The 18,916-nt window shown below is 39.4% G+C and overlaps 1 protein-coding gene across 2 annotated transcripts in view; it reads left to right on the top strand.

Moving 5' to 3' along the window:
* The first annotated feature begins 4,316 nt into the window (after positions 1-4,316).
* The window catches only part of MTUS2 (microtubule associated scaffold protein 2), a 411,436-nt gene continuing 396,836 nt past the window's right edge, over positions 4,317-18,916 (top strand). For both annotated transcript variants that reach the window (XM_060191674.1, XM_060191673.1), the window contains exon 1: positions 4,317-4,343. The gene's annotated coding sequence lies outside the window, so the exon portion shown is untranslated. The remainder of the gene's footprint in view (positions 4,344-18,916) is intronic.

Below are 18,916 nucleotides of genomic sequence, written 5' to 3'. Positions count from 1 at the left end.
TAAGGGACCTCATATAAACAAGAACATCACTATAATACTTGCAATATATCATATCAAATAAAAAACTATTGAATAATGGCACTAAAATACATTCAATCCATAATATCAATAAATGTTAATGGCTTAAACTCACCCATCAAAAGGCACAGAGTGGGAGGATGGATCAGAAAACATAACTCAACCATATGCTGCTTGCAAGAATCCCATCTGACCCAACAAGATAAACACAGACTTAAAGTGAAAGGATGGAAAACAATCATACAGGCCAGTGGACCACAAAAATAGGTAGGAACAGCCATTATCATCTCTGACACAATAGATTTTAAATTAAATAAAGTAATAAAAGATAGGTAAGGCCATTACATAATGATTAGAGGATCAGTCAGCCAAGAAGACTTAACAATTATTAACATCTATGCACCCAATGAGGGACCATCTAAATACATCAATCACCTACTGAAATAACTACAAAAGTACATCTATAGTAATACAATAATAGTGGGAGACTTTAACACCCCACTCTCACACTTGGATCAACAAGGCAGAGAATCAACAAAGAAACAGAATTAAATGAAGAGATGGACAGACTAGACCTCCTGGACATTTTCAGAGTTTTTCACCCCTCAAATATGGAATACACATTCTTTTCAAATCCACACAACACATATTCAAGGATAGACCACATATTAGGCCACAAAGACAGCATCAACAAATTCAAGAGCATTGAAATCATCCCAAGTATTTTCTCAGACCACAGTGGAGTAGAGCTAACATTTAACAACAAACAGAAAATTAGTAAAAGACACAGAATTTGGAAACTAAACAACATACTGTTTAAGAACCACTGGGTCAAAGAGACACTAAAGCAAGAAATTTAAATGTTCCTGGAAACAAATGAAAATGAAGACACAAGCTATCAAAATATTTGAGACACAGCTAAAGCAGTACTGAGAGGGAAACTCATAGCCATACAGTCACATATTAAAGAACAAGAAAAAGCTCAAATAAACAACCTTACTGCACACCTCAAGGACTTAGAGGAAGAGGAGCAAAGGAACCCTAAAGTAACCAGAAGGACAGAAATCACTAAAATTAGAGCAGAAATAAACAACATTGAAAATAAGAGAGCTATACAAGATCAATGAAGCCAAATGTTGGTTCTTTGAAAAATTAAACAAGATTGACAAACCCCTAGCCAGACTCACTTAAAAAAAAAAAGAAGACTCAAATTAATAGCATTGTAAACGATAGAGGAGATATCACAACTGACACCACAGAAATCCAGAAAATCATGTGAGACTTCTATGAAGAACTATATGCCACCAAGCTAGAAAATCTGGAAGAAATGGAAGAATTCTGCAAGTCTGCTTCACTGCCTGTGAACCCCCCCCAACAGGTGGGGACCTAGGGGAGGAGGTGAATTAGGATCCTTGTGCATTATAATATTTGGATTTTTTAAATTTTTTAACCTTTATTTATTTATTGGATAGAGACAGCCAGAAATTGAGAGGAAAGGGGAAGATAGAGAAGTAGATAAAGAGAGACACCTGCATCCCTACTTCACCACTTGCAAAGCTTTACTCCCGCAGGTGGGGACCAGGGGCTTGAACTCAGGTCCTTGTGCACTGTACCATGTGCGCTGAACTAGGTCTGCCACCACCCAGCCCCTTGCATTGTAATATTTGTACTCTACCAAATGCACTACTACCTGACCCTTTAAAACTTTCAACTTAGCACATTGAAAAGCATAAGCTATAATTTTAAATTTTTTAAAGCTGGAATCCACAAGAGTGAGTATAGTTTAATACTGTACTTTAAAAAAGGAGCTCTGCACTTTTTTTCAGTAGTATAGCTATATAGTAACAAGAAATAAACTGTGAAATCAGGTTTCTACATTTGTAATTTCTTCATTACACTTTACATTTTAAGATTTTTAGAAATAACTAAGCTAATTTGGTATGGCCCTATAACCATCTTTCTCCTCTTTGCTGGGCAAGCCTATTTTTGTATTTCCATTTTATCTCCCTCTTAATCTTTATAAAGTCTCATATTTTACATTTAGCTCTCACCATTCTTAAGTACAAGCTTTTCAGTTGGGCTGAGATTCAGGGCTGCTGGTGTTCAGCTGTTATTCTTGCATTAAATCTTTTTTTTTGTCATATGTTAATTTTTGAAACTCCATGTAGTTGAAGATGATGCATTTCCCACTTGAGAAATAAAAGAAGAAATACTTAAGTTTATGTTTCTATTTCTTACGTAAAAATGTATTTTCATATTTCAATTTCTGTAGCATATCTCTCTGAGACTGAGTTTCTTTTTACCTTACTAATTGTTTCTATACTTAGGTTTGTGGAAAGTTCAGGCAGTATTAGAAAATGATCAGCAAAGTGATTTCTCATTATTTAATAAGTTATCTAAAATTGAACATTAGCATTATAACCTCAAGTAATAGATAGGTCTTCACTAGTTGCGAATGAAGCATATTCTTATATTGTTCTTTTTCACAGTGAATTTCAATTTGAATGTTATTTTGACAATGGAACAATGCTACCTGGTAATTTGTTCCATACCAATTCAACTAGAAACTAGCTAAACAAAACAACATGAAAACCAAAAGCCAAACCATGTTTGTACATGCACAGTCACATTAGTGCTGTTAACAATAGCCAAAAGATATAAATAGACTGAATTTCATCAGTGGGTGAATGGATCAACAGTTATGGTATATACATACAGTGGACCATAAAGTAGAGTGAAGTATTAATGTATGCCAGAAGATAGATGGATTTCAGAAACATGCAAAGTGAAAGAAGCCAGAATAGACAAACCTATAGAGATAGCAGATTTGTGGTTTCCAGGGACTGGGAGGGTATTAAGGGGAGCGTTTTCTAAATGTGTATAAATTTTGTTTTCTTAGGAATGGAGTTTTGAAACTAGACAGAGGTGATGGTTGTACAACACTCATTTGATTGATAATCGCTACAAATGCCATTGTTTAAAGTGATTTTGCTTTTTTATTTTTGTATTTCATGTTAATTTTTCCTTTTTATTAGTCATTTAATATTAAGTTACAAAGTTATAAGATAACAGGGTTATAATTCCACACCGTTCCCACAACCAGAGTTCTGTGTTCCCTCCATTGGAGACTGCATTAATTCTTAGTTCTCCCATGATCACAGATATGGGTTGACTATTATTTCTATAACTATCTATCTATCTATCTGTCTATCTATATTTGCCTATTTTTTCTATGATCCTGCCTTTTTTTTTTTTGCCTCTGGGGTTATTGCTGGGGCTCGGTGCCTGCTCTATGAATCCACTGCTCCTGGAGGCCATTTTATCTCTTTTTTTTTTTTTTTTTGCCCTTGTTGCATATCATTGTTATTGCTGTCATTGTTGTTGGATAGGACAGAGAGAAATGGAGAGAGGAGGGGAAGACAGAGAGGGGGAGAGAAAGATAGACACCTGCAGACCTCCTTCACCGCCTGTGAGGCAACTTCCCTCACAAGCAGGTGGGGAACCAGGGGCTCGAACCAGGATCCTTAAGCCATGCGCGCTTAACCCACTGCGCTACCGCCCAGCCCCTCCTTCTCTTCCTTCCTAAGTCACACCTACCACTTCTGAGTGGAACTGGAGTTCATATCCCTCTGGTCATTTTCCCCTAACATTTACCCCTCTTGGAGTATAGACCAAAATTCTTTATGGGGTACAGAAAGTGGAAGTTCTGGTTTCTGTAGTTGCTTCTCCACTGGACATGGACATTGGCAAGTCAATCTATACCTCCAGCCTGTTTCTGTCTTTCCCTAGTTGGGTAGGGCTCCGGCGAGGTTCCAGGACACATCAGTGAGGTTATTGGTCCAGAGAGTTCAGAATGAGATATTAGCATCTGCAACATGGTGGCTGTGGCTTAGTGAGTTTCTGAAGAAATCCTGGTTGTATTTTGTTGGGTTTTCAGATAATTTTTCATTGTTGTTTTTCTAGTTTATCAGGAAAGTTATCTGAAATGGTTCCTACTTCATAGCCATGACTCTGGAAGTAAATGATTTTGTCTAAGATGAATTTCACTTCAATAATGATTTTTCTAAAAACAATTATTTTCTTTCTTTTTTGTTTCCATTTTTATTACTACTAGGAGTATTGCTGACTCTGCCTGCACAACAGATCTACCACTGCCAGCAGCCATTTTAACTTAGGACAGAGAGAAATTGAGAGAAGACAAGAGGGAGACAGAAAGAGAGACACCTGCAAACCTGCTGTATCACTGGTGAAGCTTCCTCCCTGCAGATGGGGAGCAGGAACTCAAATCTGGGTCCTTGCACATGGCAACAGGTGAGCTTAGCCAGGTGAGCCACCACCTAGACCTATTTCCATCTTTATTAACATTTTATTAGGGAAATGATGGTATGCAAGACAGTTGTTGTTAGTGAGTACACTTTCTTGTCTCCCCATACTAAGTTTCACCTTACCACTGTCACCATCAACTTAAATCTTCCTCCACAGTCCTGTGTTGGTTCCCTAATGTTTTTTCTCAACTCTTTCCTGCCTTTCTTCCTGTCTTCAAGTCCTTGACTTTGCTGTGCAAGGCCACATCTAGTCCACGCTTCTCCCTACATCCTCCATGTATCTAAAGTTTCACCTATAAATCAGCTCATCCTGTTTTTTCATTCCTCTCCTCTGCTTTATCTCACTTATTATGATTCTCTGAAATTCCATCAAGATGTCACTAAGGAGATGGCAGAAGAGTCATACAGCATATCTACTTTGACATGTTATTTTGAATGATGCATATGAAGAAAATTATACAAAATGTGTAATTAGAGGAGGGAGGAATACTTTATAGTTCTTTCATAATTGTGAATGTTCTGTGATACACCAAAGTGAACAAATAGTTATTCCTAAAGCTTAGTTGTAAAGTGAAATCTGGAATCCTGTCTATGAACTTTTTATAATATCTAACACTAATTCATTGGTTTATCTTGTAGTTTAAATGATATTTTATCCATGCATGATTTTATAACCTGCATTTATCATTTGGATAATAGATCACTAAGTTATGCAGATATGTCAAATATTGACTTTTTTCATTGTGTGACATAAAGAAAACCCGTAAGTTTCACCAGAAAATATTGGACTTCTTTAAAATGAAACTATTTATCAGAAAATGGTCACTGAGTGATATGGCAAATCACAGAGTGAGAGCTGGTACTTGTAAATACAAACAAGTGGCAAAAACTTGCTCTCCAGAATATTTAATCCTTTGAAGTAACAACAACACAACAACTCGTTAGAAATATAGGCACAAAGTTTGACACACATTTCAGAATATACCTAAATGACCAATAAATATAAGATGGCGACTTCACTTGTCACTCGAAAAATGCAGCAAAACCACAACGAAATACCAACACCTCCGTCTCCTGGGCTACTAGAGTCAATGAAAATATCAATGCAGACATCATTAGGGAGTATTAGAACTCTCATAGTCTTTTGGCTGTGAATGCAAATTGTTACACCAATTTGTAATCTTAATAGTTAAGAAGGAGATGCAAATAAGGTTACTGCGTTCATAACACACACACACACACACACACACACATACACACACACACACACACACACACACACACACACACACACAATAAAAACAGCACTTGAAAACATAGCTAAGTAAATATAATGCCCACACTTTCCTTTGTTCCTTTGACACATTACTCAAAGTCCTCTCCCAGACATTGGTTAGCTGTGTGATTTGGAGCAAGTTGCTTTTTTTTTTTTTTTAAAGGTCTGCAGCTATAACAAAACACCACAGAATGGGTGGCTTAATCAATAAACGCTTATTTTTGATAGTTTAGAGGCTAGGAACTTCAAGACCTCAGTTTTGACTCCCTGGTGAGAGGGCTCTTTTCAATTTTAAGATCACTCCCATCTCACCTTGTCTTCACATGGCTGAGCAAGGGAGAAAAGTGAGAGCGTGAGCCCTGTTCTCCTCTCTCTCTCTCTCTCCATTTTTTATTAGTGATTTAATAATGACTGACAAGATAGTGGGATAAGAGAGGTACAATTCCCACCACCAGAGTTCCATATCCCATCCCCTCCATTGGAAGCTTCCCTATTCTTCATCCCTCTGGGAATATGGACCCAAGATCTATCTCTGTGGGGTACAGAAGGTGGGAGGTCTGGCTCCTGTAATTCCTTCTCTGGCTCCTGTAATTCCTTCTCTGCTGGACATGAGCATTGACAGGTTGATCTGTTGCCTTATTAAACTCTAAAACATAAGACAGCAAGGAACCTTATTAATTCCTGGTGTCTTTCTTTTTTGTAAGGACACTAATTCCAGCAAGAGGACCTCACCTTCACAAGTGTGTTTAAAACAATTTCGGTTCCAAATGTTCTTAACATATAAAATGATGTCAAATTACTTTTTGTGTGTTTAGAAAGGGGTGCTTAAATTATATAACAAATTGCTTGCTAGTATTCACCAATACTTTTTCCCTTTATTTGATAGAACAGAGAGAATTTGAGAGGGAAGGAGGGAGATATATATTGAGTGAGACAGAGAGACGCCTGAAGTATTTTGCTTCACTGCTTATGAAGCTTCTCCATGTAGGTGGGGATTCGAACCTGGGACCTTGTGCATAGTAAAATGTGCACTTAATCAAGTGCACTATTGCCCAGCCCCTCCCTAACCCTTTTATTAAGCAATAATCCATTTCTAGTGATAAATTCTTTTCCCATGTGTTGTATTTGTACACACAGTGAGATTTACTTCCGAGTTATTTCTTCTTATATCAGTGTAACGTTGTTTATATAGGCTACAGAATTTATTAGGTAGGGCCCATGGGAGAGTATTGGTAATTCACAGTATTTGCAAGTAAGAAGTCTCAGATTTGAATCCTTTCACCACCTGGGAGTTCCACAGTACCAAAGGAAGCTCTGGCATTGTGGTTTCTCTCCTTTTTTCACTCTCTCTCTGTTCTTATTTTTTTTTTGTATTATCTTTATTTATTTATTGGATAAAGACAGCCAGAAATCGAGAGGGACTGGGGTGGTAGAGGGGTATATAAACACACCCGCAGGGGAAATATTTGTGAGTAGTGAAGCAGGGCTGCAGGTGTCTCTCTGTTTCTCTCTCTCTCTATCACCCTCTTCCCTCTCAATTTCTGGCTGTCCCTATCCAATAAATAAAGATAATAAAATTAAAAAAGAAAGAAAACTTTTTTTTAAAGAGAGGGACATAAACAGAGAGACAACACCTGCAATACTGCTTCACCATTAGCAAAGCTTTCCTCACGTAGGTGGGGACTGGGGACTCGGACCCCGGTCTTTGCACATTGTAACATGTGTGATCAGCCAGATGCACCACCTCTCTCACCATCTCTCTATCTGCCCCCCGCCTGCTCTTTTTTTTTCCTCCAGGGTTATTGCTGGGGCTCCATGCCAGCACTGCAAATCCACTGTTCTTGAGGCAATTTTTTTCTATTTTATTGGATAGGACAGAGAGAAATTGAGAGAGGAATGGATGGTAGAGAGGGAGAGAGAAAGATAGACATCTGCAGACCTGCTTCACTGCTTGTGAAGCGACCCCCTGCAGGTGGGGAGCGGGGCTTGAACTAAGATCCTTGCTTGGGTCCTTGTGTTTTGTACTATGTGCACTTAACTAGGTGTGCCACTGCCCTGCCCCCTATTCTGCCTTCTTCTCTCAAAAATTAAAAGAATGAAAAAAAAATCAGTCTGAGAGTGGTGAAATCATGCATGTGTGAGGCTCTGGCATCAAATTATAAAAATTTACTAGAATATATATATTAGACCTCTCATCTTCTGCACCCCATAAAAATCTGATCCATACTCCCAGAGGGATAAAGACTAGGGAACCTTCCAGTGGAGGGGAGGTATATGGAACTCTGGTGGTGAGAATTGTGTGGTATTCGACCCCTCTTATCCTGTAATCTTATAGATGATTATTAAATCACTAATAAATGGATATATTTATTTACATCTTTAAAATTATGCACGGGCCTTTTATTGTTTAATATTTCATGTACTAAACAGCTACAGAGGCGAGGCTGGGTAGCATCTTCTACTGTAGCAGTGCAGTATCCTTTGAGGTTGATACTTACCCAGGTTAATGGTGCCAGGCTAATTTATAAGTATGAGCTATCGGACGAAGTTCTGTTATTGACATTTATTAATTGGAAACTTCAGAAAGCTAAAAAGACACCAGGTGGAGGATGCTTTAAAATTGCTTCTCACCTTAGAATTGCCAAGTGTTTTTACGTTTCCTGTTATACTTCTCTCACGCCTCCTTGCCTTGAGTGTACACACAAAGGGGTCGATGGCACAAGGTTATGCTGCTGCTGTAAAGTGCGCTGATTCACAAGTGTCATTCTTCAGTAGACATTCTTCCTTCTACAGAGGGAAAGTTTGGCATGAGTTTGGGGGAGGCTACTTTGTCAGCATCTAAACTCTTCCTCAATTATGGCCTAGCACAGCATCTGTTGTGTATCATGTTCCTGTGACTTGCTTTGAGGTAGATCATTTGTACAAGCAGAAAATGTGTCCTTTTTTGGGAGGGGTGAGAGTTTGCTTTCTATAGAGAATAATTAGCAACTTTACCAAACAGTTTGAAACTCAGGTATTGTCACTCAGTCTAAGTAGAATAGAGATTGCAGAATTCGCTAAAAGGTTTTAAATTGTTGCCCTTCATTCAGCCGATATGAACTTTCCTCAGGTGGAGATGAGTTTCCGAGAGCATCAGCACTTCCAAATCAACTTTGATGTCTCTCATCTCATCTGATGCTTACAAATACCTGTGAGGTGGGTATTAGTAACTACATTTTACACATGAAGAGATGTCCCCAAGGAAGAGTGACTTCCCTTTTCCATCTACCATGTGTCTCAGATTTGTCACAGCTTTCCCAGACCCTCCTCCCCAGGGCTTTCTGTGAGATGAAGAGAGACAGAATCACCGCAATTATACTGACAGTCCATCTGTCCACAATTACCCATGTTTGTAAAGAACGGTAATATAATTGTGGTTGAAACTGCCTCAGTGAGCAACATGTGCATTTATTTTAATAAATTATTAGTTATTGTGACTACCTTGTACATGCATAGCTGTGATGAAGACTGGGTCCTCTTATTCATATGATCATCTTTATCCCTTAAGTTCTGTCCTGAGGCTGGTCTGTTTTTTGTGCTCTGTAAATAACATTTACAGAGGTTAATCAACAGCTTTCAGCTGTTGTCCTTTAGTTATTTATTGCATGAGAACAATTTTATTTTTTCCCATTGTCTGAATATATGTTAGTGGCTAGTTATAGGAGATGGTGGAAAAGGAATTTCATGCCCATTTGGATCAGCTTTACTAGTGGAAGATGTGATTTCAGAGCTCAGACTGCTCAGCCTCTCTCTTTTAGAAAATGCCAGGCTCCAGTCACTTAGATCACCACCGCTTCTGGAGCTCCTTCTTCTCAGTAGATCCACCTTCATGCTGTGCCCCTGACAGAAAGCCTCTCAGTGTGCTTGGGCACTCACTTCGATGCTTGCTTTGAGTAATTGGACAGGTTGTTTACGGACTTTGTTAAGTATCTTTCAAGATAAATTAGGATTTCTTAAAATCCACGAGTCTGGATGTGTTTCTTTTGGTAAATGTATATAAATATTGACCTAGATGATTTAGATAATGTGTAATAGCAACTGACCTAGAAACAGTTCAACAACTTTGAGGGAAAATATGTAACACAGGAGTAGAGAATTAAATAACAACATCGTAAAATCTCTCTTAGAAGAAGCCTCCCCCCCTTTGCCTCCAGGGTTATCACTGGAACTCGGTGCCTGCACTACAAATCCACTGCTCCTGTAGCCATTTGATATATTTTTTTGGGGGGGGGGTAGGACAAGAGAGAAATTGAGAGGGGAGGGGGGTAGAGAAGGAGAGAGAAAGATAGACACCTATAGACCTGCTTTACCAGTAGCGAGGAGAACCCCCCCCCCCGCAGGTGGGTAGCTGGGGGCTCAAACCAGAACCCTTGTGCTGATCCTTGTGCTTTTTACTATGTGTGCTTAACCTGGTTCTCCATCACCTGCCCCCCAGACCCCCATTTTCTTCCCCATTTTCTTACTAGCATCTTCTAGCCTGCTTAACAGGATTTAGTCTTGTGAGAAACTACAAACAGGTCTAAATGAATACACAATAAATTCATCCTACATGCTTTCACTGGTGGGAAAGTAAAGTGGCCCAGACCCTCTAGAAAATAGTCTGGATTGCCTCCAGACATTGGAAATGGGCCTACCATATGATCTAGCATCTTCTTCTATAGGTACTTTATTCAGTGAAAACAACAGTTATCTGAAGAGACCTATCTATGCATGTCTATTTTCATGGCAGTAGTAATAACCCCGAATCTGGGAGCAACCCAAATGTCCAGCAATAGATGAGTAGTTAAGAAGGTTGTGGCATATAAATGCAATGGGACAATATTCAGCTATAAAAGATGATGAAATCTTACAACATAGGTGCCACTGGAAAGAATCATATTAAGTAAAATATGTCAGAAGGGGGGTGGTCAGACCGTAGCACGCATGGTGCAAAGTGCTAGAACCTGCATAAGGATCCCAGTTGGAGCCCCGGTTCCCCACCTGCAGAGGGGTTGCTTCTTAAGTGGTGAAGCAGGTCTGCAAGTGTCTATCTTTCTCTCCCACTCTCTGTCTGCCACATCTCTCTCCATTTCTCTCTGTCCTATCTAACAACAAGATCAGTAACAACAACAATAATAACCACAACTATGATAAAACAACAAAAGGGGAAAAATAGCCTCCAGGAGCAGTGGATTCATGGTGCAGGCACAGAGCCCCAGCAGTAACCCTGGAGGAAAAAAGAAAAAAAAATGTCAGAAGGAAAGGGATGAATGCCAGTAGTCTCACTCTTGGATGACACCTAGGAAACAAAGCAGAAAGGATGGTACAGGGTGAAGCCTCAGTGGACTGTGGTTTCCCACTGCAGATCCTGAAATGCAGAGGTGGGGAGGCAAGGGGATTGTTAAGGGAGGTTGGAGATGTAGTGCCCTATGCTGTAGAATGATGAATGCTGGGGGGATGTTGGTATGCATGAGACCCCTTCTGTTTCATTTGGTTTAAATCCCCCCTGCTTAACACTATTCTATTTACATAACCACTTCATTCTATTTACATAACCACTGTTAACAAGTTCCACCCTCCCTCCAGGGCATTTGTGGTTCAGTGTTAGGATTCTCGCCTAATCTGCCCCCTCTTTGTCACACTCTGATTTTCACCAGTCACTTTTCTCTCCACCCTCTCTATGTCACATCCTGTTTCCACCTTACTTGGCAAGTATATATAAAGACAGCATTGTGAGTTTTATGGTACTGTACTTTGAGTTTAACTTAGCTCATCTTAGTTTGTGCTGCGTCCTGCATGAATAAAGAGATACTGCCTACAGCTCAACCATGAGTCCCTGGTCATCTGTTACCCGCCCGTGAAGCCAGCCCGGCGAAAACAACATACCCCGTCAAAAACAACAGGGGGAGGAGAGGAATGCTAACATCCTTCTTGGGGGTGGATGTGGAAGTGTACCCCTCTGATAATAACCCTGCTAATCAACCTTTCATCTATAAAGCATTGTAAAAAAAATACCCCCTCCAAATAACAAAACCACTACACATGTTTTAAACATGCCACATGGCTGTCGTGGTCTCTACATCGATCCTTTGTGTTTTATGTATGCTACTGACTTTTTTATTTTTTCTATTTTTCTTTTTTATTTGTTTTTATATTATAGAATTACATGTCTACAGAGTTTGAATCCACTCCATTCCCACCACCAGAGTTCTGAATCTTCACTCTCCCCACTGCAATCCACCACAGTTCCCCTAAAGGTTATACACATGGGCCAACCATCTTCTCTACAACTATCTGTCCATGTTTAGAAATAGTTCCCCCCCTTTTCAGATTTAATCCTCTCTTCCCCTCCAAGCCACTCATGACATCGTAATTACCTCCATATGTCCCTCTCCTTTTCCTTCTCTCTCTCTGGTGCTGATGGAGCTGGGGTATAGAGCCCTTTCATCTTCATCCTATCACTTCTCCCCCGCTGGAGTATGGATCAAGGTTGTTTTTGGGAAGCAGAAGATAGGAGTTCTGGCTTCTATAATAGCTTCTCTGCTGGATGTGGGCATTGGCAGGTTGCTCCATATCCCCAGTGTGTTTCTATCTTTCCCTAGTGGGCCAGAGCTCTGGAGAGGTGAGGTTTCAGGACATACTGGTGAGGTCATCTGCCCAGAGAAGTCAGGAATCATGGTAGCATCTGTAACTTGGTGATTGGAAGGTGATATGACCTAAGTTGAGACAAAATGGTTAATGAAGAGGAACCAAAAAGTAGGATTAGAGCAGATGAGATTCGGGATTTTAGAGTAGAAGAAAGCTAGGAAGTCCATTCTAGGCATGTTCCTGGCTGCACATAACTATGATAGTTTTGCTTGAGTTTGGTATCTAGTCTGCGGTTGGATAAGAATATTGTCTGACTCTTTATCTGCACTATTCCAGCCTTTAGGTTCATGATTAGTCAACAACTTGTTTGGCTTTATATGTTAACTCTCCTTTCAGCCACCAGGTTCCAGATGCTACCATGATGCCAACCAGACTTCCCTGGACAAACAACACCACCAATGTGTCCTGGAGCTCCGATTCCCCTAAACCCCACCCCACTAGGGAAAGAGAGAGACAGGCTGGGAGTATGGATTGACCTGTCAATGCCCATGTCCAGTGGGGGAGCAATTACAGAAGCCAGACCTTCCATCTTCTGCCTGCCACAATGACCCTGAGTCCATACTTCCAGAGGTTTAAAGAATAGGAAAGCTATAGGGGTGAGAAGATGGGATGTGGACCCTCTTATCCTGTGGTTTTGTCAGTGTTTCCTCTTTATAAGTAAAATAAAATAAAATAAAGGAAAAAAAGAATATTGCCTGAGAGAATGGTGTCAGAGCAGAGAAAAAGGGCCAGAAAGTTGGATTAGGGCATGGAGTAGCTCCTGTTCTTGAAAAAAAAATGTGGCTAAAATGAACTATTTACCTCCATCCACCTACTCCAAGCCCATATAGATATATATTTAGCACCAGAGCCTGTGTAACTTTGAAGTCCCTATTGGTCCCTTTGGAGACTGGGGCTATCCCTACCATCATTGCTTTATAGTGTATAAGGACAAAGTCCTGGGAGGGCCCACAAGATGCTGTTTCTTATAGAAGTGACCAGTCGTAGTGGAGAGAGGGACCTTTTAGAGGTCTATGCTGATCATATGTGTATGGGAATCTAAGGACTCTTTAACCAGGGCCCCACATGATCAGATGGTATGATATCTCTTGCCCATATACAACTTTTGTACTCCTCTCTGTATCTGATGATCTTAGATGTTTCTCTCAGTTGTTTGGTCATTGAGTATCATTTGTTGAGCCCAGCTAGAGTTAGGTTTTTGGGATCTGTCTTCTATAGGCCTTTCTGCTAGGCTGCCCAGCTAATTTGGTCTAAGTCCCATCAGTTACAGAATATATGATGCCTTCTTTAGGAATTTCAACCATTATTGAGCACTTGGACTTTGACTTATATAATTGTTCCTGGTTTATGGATACATGTGCACCTGTATCCAGTACCCTAAACCCTAGCCTAATCTGGTATCTATTACTTAGTTAAGTTATATACCATCTAGCATGGATGAAGATAGGCCTCACCAGATTTGAAGAATTGTGAGGTTGACTTCTCAGGGTGATATCTCTGGTTACAATCCACAGTAGGAATTCAGAAGCAGCATAATGTGGGGGGGGGGGTAGCACTACCACCCAGCTTCCAGGTTATTCTCTTTATATGTTGTTGTATTCAATTAGCTAAGATTTTATTGAGAATCTTTGCATCTATGTTCCTCAGGGATATAGGTCTATAGCTTTCTTTTTTGTTGGCGTCCTTTCCTGCTTTGGGGATCAGGATTATATTAGCCTCATAGAATGTGTTTGGAAGTGTTCCCTCTTCTATTTTCTGGAGAGTTTGAGGAGGCTGAGTATTAGTTCTTCTTTGAATGTTTTGTTAAATTCATGAGTATAGCCATCAGGGCCTGGGCTTTTGTTCTTGGGTAGGCTTTTGATTGCTGTTTCAATTTCTTTACTAGTGATTAGCCTGTTAAGTTTATCTACTTCCTCTTGTGTCAAGGTTGGCAGTTGGTATGACTCTAAGAATGTCTTATTTCTTCTGAGTTGTCAAATTTTGTTCCATACAGATGTCCGTAATATTCTTGCATAATCTTTTGAATCTCTACCATATCTGTTGTAATATCTTTTTTTTTCATTTTTGAGTGATTTTACCATAGCATTCTTTTTTTTTTCTTGGTGACTGTAGCTAGTGCCTTATTTATTTTATTTATCCTTTCAAAGAACCAGCTCTTGGTTTCATTAATCTTCCTAATGGTCTTCTTGTTTTCTATTTCATTGATTTCTGGACTGATTTTAAACTATTTCCTGTCTCCCGCTGACTATTGGGTCTTTCTGTTGCTCCACTTGTAGTTGTTTGAGGTGGATTGTTAGATGGTTTGCTAGTGATTTCTGCTATTTACGAATGTGGGCTGTACTGCTATAAACTTCCCTCTCAGCACTGCTTTAGCTGCATCCCATAGGGTCTGGTAACTGGTTTCTTCATTTACATTGGTATCGAAATATTTCTTAATTTCTTTTTTGATCTCTTTAGGGACCCATTTATTGTTCAGCAGCATATTGTTTAGTCTCCAGGCTTTGGGGAAATTTCTTTTCCTTTTCTGGTTGATTTCTAGTTTCATGCCTTTGTGGTCAGAGAGGATACATTTTATAATTTGAATATTTACATATTTGTTTAGACTGTCTTTGTGGCCCAACATATGGTCAATCCTTGTAAATGTTCCATGTGTACTTGAGAAGAATATGTATCCATTGCTTTTGAGATAGAAACTTCTGTATGTATCTATTAGGTCCATTTCATCCATGGTTTCATTTAAGTTCACTATTTCTCTTTTGATTTTTTTTGGTCCAGATATTCTGTCTCTTGCTGTGAGTGATGTGTTGAAATCTACTATTATTGTGTTGCTATCAATGTCTCCCTTGAGTTCAGTAAGTGTTTGTTTTACATATTTGGATGCTCCTAATTTGGGGCATATATTTATGATGGTTATATCTTTTTGTTGGATTGATCCTTTAACCATTATGTAGTGTCCTTCTATATCTCTGATTACTTTCTTTGCCTGACAGTCTATTTTGTCAGAGAATAGTCCCTGCCCTTTTTTTGAGTTAATAGTTTGGGACATCTTGCTCCAACCTCTTATATTCAGTTTCTGTTTGTCTTTTCTTTGGATGTGTGTTTCTTGGAGACATATAGTGGTGGATCCTGTTCTTTAATCCATTTGGCTACTCTGAGTCTTTTGACAGGTGAATTTAAGCCATTCACATTTAGGGTGATTATTGATAGATGTAGTTTACTTATGTCCTTTCTGATTTTTGCTTTGAGTTTATTTTAAATTGTTGAATCTTTGCCCATTTGTTTCTATCTGACCTTTTGTGAGGATGTGTTTCTGTGGTGAATTCCTTGCTGATTTTTCTTGTGATCTCTGTAAATATTTGTTCCCTGTTTTGTTTTGTGGTTACTATGTGTGTAATAACTAACATTGTGTATCTAGAAAAGTCTTTTTTAAATTGATCTTGATTAACAAACACTTGATAGGGATTCTTTGTCTTTTAATCCCCTCCCTTATTTGCTTGTTGTTCTTTCCTTTTTTACTGTTTTTCCTGTTTTACTGTTTTTCTTTTCCTTTTTTACTATTTCTAGTCTACTGCTGATCACCTCGCTGAGCACGTGTGTTCCTTTGTTCCCCCCTTCCTGTAGGACCCCATTCAGTATTTCTTGTAAGGTGTGGTTTATTGTGGTAAATTCCTTTAGTTCTTTAATATTCGAGAAAACCTTTATTTCTGCCTCATACTTGAAGGGTAATTTTGCAGGATACAAAATTTGTGGCTGAAATTCTCTCTCCTTTAGTGCCTTGAATATGTCATTCCACTCTTTCCTTGCCTCTAGGGTTTGTGATGAAAAATCCTTTCCCTAGCAGCCTGTACATTTTTTTCCTTATTCGTTGAATTTTGATAATTTTACAGTAATGTGCCAGGTGTTGGTCATTTTGGATTTGCAAACCTGGATGATCAGTCTGCTTCCAAATTAAGTATGTTCTGAGAATTGTGTAGGTAAGGGAAATTTTTAGCTACAATTTCTCTAAAAATTACTTCTGGACCTTTGACTTGTGGCCTACCTGCTCAGGTATTCCCATAATTCGTATATTCAACCTTTTTATGGAGTCTGCAATTTCATAGAGCAGCTTTCTTTCTTTTTTTCTTTCTTTCTTCCTTTCTTCTTCCCCCCCCCCCATTTTGTTGCCGTTGTTGTTGGACAGGACAGAGAGAAATGGAGAGAGGAGGGGAAGACAGAGAGGAGGAGAGAAAGATAGACACCTGCAGACTTGCTTCACCGCCTTTGAGGCGACTCCCTTGTAGGTGTGGAGATGGTGTCTTTAACCAGGGTCCTTACACAGGTCCTTGCGCTTCGTGCCATGTGCACTTAACCCGCTGCACTACTGCCCAGTTCCCAGGCAGCTTCATTCTTTCTAAGCGTTTTCTTTCTCTCATCTTTGAATTGAAAGAGTGGGCTAATTGTGTCTTCTAGATTGGAAATTCTTTCTTCTGCATGTGTGAGCCTTATTTCCTAAGCCTTCTACTTGAGTTTGAACTGCACTACAGGTGTCTTTCAGTCCTTGCAGTTCTGTTTAAAATTTTTCTTTCATGCTTCCTAACTGCTTAGTGAACTCTGCTTGAAGTTCTTCTTACAATCTTTGTAGCTTCTTATCAGATTCTGTTCTGAGTTCCTCTTTTGTGTGTCTTAATTCCAAAGTAAAATGCTCTTTCAACTCTTGCTTAAGTTCTGTAGAGTTCTCATAAGCTTTCTATAGTCTGTCTCTGATAGACTCTCTGCATTTGGAATTTCTTGGATTTCATCTGATTTTCTTCTGTTTGTTGTGGCATATATATATATGTATACGTATACGTATATGTATATATATTGGTGTGGCATTATTTGTCTCTTTTGTTTCTGCATGTATGGTGTTAGTTATTGTTGGTCATCAGGTGGTGCTGTTGTGATCTCTGGGTTTCACTTGTTTGTATAATCTGCAGTGGATAGGGGAGGGGTGTTTTGGGTTATCTTGTGGGCTGAGTTTTCTTTCCTTGTCTTAAACTCAGGCTGGGGGAAAAACACCCTAAGTCAAAGATTGAGAGGTTTTATATTCCAATTTCTTTTCTTTTGGGGGGGTCTGATAACAGTGTAACTGTCCAGGATGGTGCAGGTTGGCACTGAGCCTTCGGCCACCCAGAGCTCTAGATTTGACCATGTCTTCCAACTCACTCCACTATTTTTCCCTCGACCGTGCATGTGGGCACCCACCTGAAGCTGTAGATTTTTCAGCTGTAGATTATCTGTCCAATTCGATCTCTTCTTCAGTAGTTGTTTCGGGGAGAGCAGAGATCGGATTGCCACTACTCCATAAACCATGCCTCCCAGACTGTTGCTGACTTTTCATCTCATTGCATTCCGAGATAACAAACAGTCTTCATAAAGCCCATGGACATTTGGACCACTTCCTGGTCAGGTAGCTTAGGATTTTCTATTATAGGAAATTAAAGGCTCCTCTATGTACGGTGTTTGTGCCTGATCATTCCAGGTGCTCTGGATGGTTGGACTGAGTTACAGTGATAGGTAATCATTTGGTCCACTCAAAATTTTTCAGGGATATTTTTGTGAAGCAGTTTTTTTACTATTTAAATAATATTAATATTATATAAAATAAACTATTTCAAGGAATGATCTCATGGTGTTAACACTGAAACACTGTGGCAAGATTTTGTCAACTACAGAGTCGTTTCTTGAGTGGCAACAGGTGGGTATGCTGTGGGCCCTGTGAGGTTAGTCGGGCCGGTTTCCAGCTTCTGCTGATGTTGACCATCTGGTCATCTCACCTTGAGAACCTCTGGGCCTGGTCAGCCATCTAATCTCTGTGATTCCCAGTGTCAGACAGGCCACAGAACTCCTCCTTGAAGGGAAGTTTTATTTTAAAGCTGGAGATAATGTGTCCGACACTGGGGTTACAACCATATGTAGATGCTTCTAATATTATTTCTGCAACTGTTTTTACTTTAAATCATTTTAGAACTTCTGCAAATAGCTATTTTGTTTCTCTGTTAAGGGATTAAATGTGCTAACTGAAACATAAGGTGAGTTAGATATTCTTTCTTTCAAGGAGCTTATAATTTAGAAAAGGGCATGAAAATTCATACATATAAAGCATAGAATGTGAGCACTAGGATAGTAGAAATAGTGAAGAAGACTACAGATAAGAGTCTGGTAACCAGAGGAGTGGCAGTATTCGTGGAGGATATGCAGCTGCGGCAGATATGAAGGAAAGAGTAGGAGTCGGATACACAGGAGGTTGTGGGTGGGAGGGGAAGTGTCCTAATGGAAAGGGATCAGGTGAGACCTAGAGGGATGCTCAGAGAGTTCAGTTCTTATTTAATTTTTATTATTTATTTATTAACTTAAGAATAATTCAGTTCTAAAGAGAAGTTGTATTCACTTGGAACTTAGGGGTTTTAAGGAAGAGGTAGTGCATAAGAGGTCAGTAAACTCGAGAAAAGGACTGGATTAAGATTATGAAATCCTTTGGATTTTTTTTTCACTTTCTTTTCCCTTTCCTCTTGGACATTTATACTCACAGAATCTTACTGTTTACTTTCTGAAGAAAGCCTGACTTTATTTTCTAAACCTAATTAGTCTGGGGAATAGTATACTTTTCTCA

This window comes from Erinaceus europaeus, chromosome 5 (genome assembly GCF_950295315.1).
Source record: "Erinaceus europaeus chromosome 5, mEriEur2.1, whole genome shotgun sequence".
Classification (NCBI taxonomy): domain Eukaryota; kingdom Metazoa; phylum Chordata; class Mammalia; order Eulipotyphla; family Erinaceidae; genus Erinaceus; species Erinaceus europaeus.
The sequence above is the reverse complement of the archived record's forward strand: the minus strand, read 5'-3'. Positions and strand labels throughout refer to the sequence as shown.